Source organism: Sinocyclocheilus grahami, unplaced genomic scaffold (assembly GCF_001515645.1).
Source record: "Sinocyclocheilus grahami isolate Dianchi unplaced genomic scaffold, SAMN03320097.WGS_v1.1 scaffold888.1, whole genome shotgun sequence".
Classification (NCBI taxonomy): domain Eukaryota; kingdom Metazoa; phylum Chordata; class Actinopteri; order Cypriniformes; family Cyprinidae; genus Sinocyclocheilus; species Sinocyclocheilus grahami.
In genome coordinates this window covers 54,558-58,947 of record NW_015506067.1, presented here as the reverse complement: position 1 = coordinate 58,947, position 4,390 = coordinate 54,558, and the positions used below count along the sequence as shown (strand labels likewise).

General features: G+C 41.8%; 1 long non-coding RNA gene and 1 pseudogene across 2 annotated transcripts in view; one reads left to right on the top strand and one right to left on the bottom strand.

The window, feature by feature from the left end:
* The window catches only part of LOC107563720 (uncharacterized), a 36,835-nt gene that overhangs the window by 29,246 nt on the left and 3,199 nt on the right, over positions 1–4,390 (top strand). The window lies entirely within an intron of this gene.
* LOC107563719 (ATP-sensitive inward rectifier potassium channel 12-like) overlaps positions 1–4,390 on the bottom strand; it is a 6,159-nt pseudogene that overhangs the window by 493 nt on the left and 1,276 nt on the right.

Sequence of the window (4,390 nt, the reverse complement as noted above, 5' to 3'; positions counted from 1 at the left end):
CCATTTCCAGGGGCGACACCAGGAAGAGGCGGTCTGTACCTTCGTCATAGCCCACGTTCAAATCCATATGTTCCAGCGGGATGAACTCGCCCTCCGCCGTCACGTAGGGTCGGATGAGCTGAGCGCGAACGTGGGCTTCAACGATGTGGCTTCGCCGAAGGTTCCCAACACGCCACATTAAACACAGCTTCCCGTCGCGCAACGCAATCACTGGTAGCGATCGCGGTCCTCGAAGATGACTGGCTCGAAGCGGTGACCCCATATGATCTCGCGGGAAAGGTACGAACTACGCGCTTGCGTGGTCATTGCTGTCGCCTCCACCATTCCCTCCAGGATCACTACGATCTCGAAATCGTCCGATTCGAGATCTACCCGACTCATTCCCCAAAGCGGCGAGTCCTCGTCGATTTCGTGTACGATTACTAGTGGCGACACCAGGAAGAGGCGGTCTGTACCTTCGTCATAGCCCACGTTCAAATCCATATGTTCCAGCGGGATGAACTCGCCCTCCGCCGTCACGTAGGGTCGGATGAGCTGAGCGCGAACGTGGGCTTCAACGATGTGGCTTCGCCGAAGGTTCCCAACACGCCACATTAAACACAGCTTCCCGTCGCGCAACGCAATCACCGCATTATGCGAAAACAGCAAGGTTTGGTTTCGCTTCTTCGGACGCGCCATTTTGGCCATGATGGTGCCAATCATGAAAGAGTCAATGATGCATCCAACGATCGATTGCACCACCACAGTTACGATCGCTATGGGACACTCTTCGGTCACGCAGCGCCAGCCGTAACCAATCGTAGTTTGGGTCTCGATTGAGAACAGGAACGCGCCGACGAAACCCTCGACGTGCAGCAAACACGGTTTCCACGGCTTTCTGCTGCTCTCGCGATCTTTATCGAAGTCCCCGTGCGCTAAAGACACGCTGTAGAAGATCAAGCCAAACACGAGCCAGGAGAACAAGAAGGTGGAGCAGAATATCATCAGCAGGTACCGCCAGCGGATGTCCACGCACGTCGTGAAGATGTCCGCCAGGTACCGCCGCGGCTTGTCGGCCATGTTGGTGAAGACCACATTGCACTGGCCATTCTTCTTGACGAAGCGGCTTCGCAGCTGGCCGTGGCCGGACGTGGAGATCTTCCCGTTGTAGCCGGTCCTCATCACCGTCGATGCCGTGCTTGGGCCCGCCTCTCCACCGGGGGAGTGAAGCCGTCCTGAGCCGTGGCCGTTGTGGAGGCCGAGGGTGGAGATCTTCAGACCCTCCTCATCAGGAGACACGATGCTGTACCTGAGAAGGACAACAGAAGAGTTAGTGGTCAGAAAACGGCTCTTCAGAGAGATTTTTTTTAACCTGAATTGAATGAACATTGAGCTGAATAATTATAGTTATTTATCTTTTGAATTCACCTTTTTTCAGTTTTTTATTTTATTTTACAATTTTTTTTCGGTTTGTTTTAATATTGTGCATTAGCTTTTATTTATATATTTTCAGTTTTCATTTTAATTTCAGTTCGATTTTTTGTAATTTCATGCGCTTGTATCTTTTCTTTAATATTGCTATTTTAATAATGCATTTGTTTTACAGTTTTATTTTTATTTATAAAATAACTAATATATATTTATTTATATTATGAATCAGCTTTTATTTCTAGATTTTCAGGTTTTTGTTTTAATTTTAGTTATATTTTTATTAATTTCACGATTTTGTTTTTATTTTTAAATATTACCATTTTGTTTATTTCAGTTGTAGTTTTAGTTTCAGGTATTCAGGTATACATCAATTAACTTGATGAATTGTTTTGAATAGTTATAGATAGCTAATAATCGTGAACTGAATTGAATGAGCTTTGAAATGAATTGCTCTGAATAATGACACTGTTTTCTGTAGAGCCACTTTACAGCAGAATTTGAATTTGTTTCTTAGTTGATTAATTTTGCTACACTGTTATTTGCTTTTTATTTCTGTGAAGCTGCTTTGAAACTATCTGTATTGTATAAAGCACTATTAAAATAACTAAATGTGTGAAATTTGAGTTTTTGGAGCTGCAGGAGGACAGGTGAAGCGCTGTAATCTGATTGGAGCATTTGTTCTTTCCAGTGACCGCTCTAAAGGACACACACTCACTCCAGATAAACCATGAGTCACTAATGTGTCTCTCTGCAGAAACACACTGACGGATCCTCCTGATGAACCTCCCAAACCTTTACTGAAGGTATCTGTCAGTGGGATCAGGACTGTCTGTTTCTCCATAGCTTCCCTGTCCCTCTCTTCAGATTTTTGTGTGTGAAGGTATGAGGGCCTCAGGTGTGCGTTACCTACCATCTGGGATTATGAGGGAAGGCCAGTCATTTAGCCATATCAGGATTGCGGTCAGTGAAGGTTTAGGGATTATAACCTGAGCCCTATCTCTCTTTCTCCCTCTATCTCTCTCTCTCTCACACACACACACACACACACACACACTAATAAGCAAATAAATAAACAGTCTGCCAGTGTTACTGGCTCTCAATCATCTGCTGATGTTTGGTGGAGCACACGAGTGACAGTAAATGTGTCTGAGCCAGTGAAACTTCACATGAAACCGTATTTTCAATAATTACTGTTACTGTGTATAGTTTATTGAATGAAAAAAAGTGTAAAAATCTGGCTGTTGAACAAAATTTTTAAAATTTTGGCATGAAGTTTATTATTTTAAGCTTTTTTTAACCTCAAAAAAGTCATTCTTTAAGGCAAGTAAAATGTTTTACAGGTTAAATATCCAAATGGGGCGTTATCTAGTCAAAGGCAAATTTGCATATATTTATCTGAAAACTAGATAAAACCATGTTCAAAATTCTTGTTTGATTTTGTTATCATGTTAGAGCTAAAGGTTTTTACAGAGGGAATTTTGGGTTTTTCTTTTAATCACTCCATAAATCAGATAATACTGTAAACAGCCAGAAAAAAATGATATATGAACAAATCCCTCAGTAAAAACCTTCAGAATATAGAGAAAATAAAGTTTAGTGTAAGTGTTGCTGAAGTAGAGATATAAACTCATAAGAAATCAGACTGAAATCTACATGAGTAAATATATACAGTGCAATAATAAAAACAAGGGATGATATATGAACAAACCCATCAGCAAAACCTTCAGAATATAGACAGGAATAAAACTGTTACGTTTGGTATATGTAAGTGCGGCTGAAGTGGAGAAACAAACTTTTAAAGATATGTATTGAGATTGAAATCTACAATAAAGTACAATAAAACAAACACAGACAACCATACACTAGAGAGAACCTCCTAAGGGCAATGGAGCTGGCCTGTGTTGATATCCCAGTGGAGGCCTTCCAAGGAAGGATTCGCCATTCCAGGGCGTTTTTCCCGCGGTGCCTGGCAAGAGACAATATAGCCTGCGACGTGGATGAGGTGATGTGGCCCGATGCAGCTCAGCGACATGATGCTGCACAGTGATTGTGGTGTGAATAAAGTAAATAAAAAAACTTCACACCCTGATCATGTTTTCAAGAGTACTGTTGTGTGCAATAGATTCTGTTTTTGCATTGAGTTGTGTTACAGTAGTGTACATGCAGAATTTACTATAGATTTATACTCTTCATATGAAACTCACAAATCTAAATGCCTAATCCTCTGCAGAGATCTAAGAACATCCATTACTGTAAAGTTTCTAAAAATATGCATTGGCAGTTATGAAACAAAGAACCTTCTCACAAATTGAGCATTGTGTTTTCAATTGTTTTGCTGTAGTGTGTAATGATGTGTATAGTGTTTACATTTTTGAAAGCTTCGAGCTGCTCTTTTGGTGTGAAAGTTTGAGTTTTGAAGTGAGAAGGTGTGGTTGTGTTTATGTAGCTTTAGAAAAGGGTGTTGTGTTTAGACACTGGGGAACATGGAGGAAACGTTTGTGAAATGTGTTTTAGCATTTGAGAAAAACTGTAAGATTGTTTTAAGTTTGTACATAAAGAAATTATTAATTCAAGAACGCATTCATCACGCGAGAAGTCTTGTACCGGCAAATGACGACTTCTCACCTGTGATTCCCGATGGTTTTAGAGGACAATTACTCCTCGTCGCCCCCTGTCATTTCAAAGAATAGTACAACGGTGAACACGACAAGTATAAGCCTTGTCCGTTTGGGAAGGTGCGCGCGCAGTCAGCGGAGGCTCACGAAGCGGAGCTAGGCGAAAGTATAAATCCTGCTTGACTTATCTACTTCTTCTTGTTTACGGCAGATCGCAGACTTAAAAGTGCATTACCACCACCTATCTCTCAAATGGACCATTGACACTCCTAATTGAGATTGTAGATAGAGGGTCAATGGTCCATTTGAGAGATAGGTGGCGGTAATGCACTTATAAGTCTGCGAGCTGCCATAAAGCAAGAAGA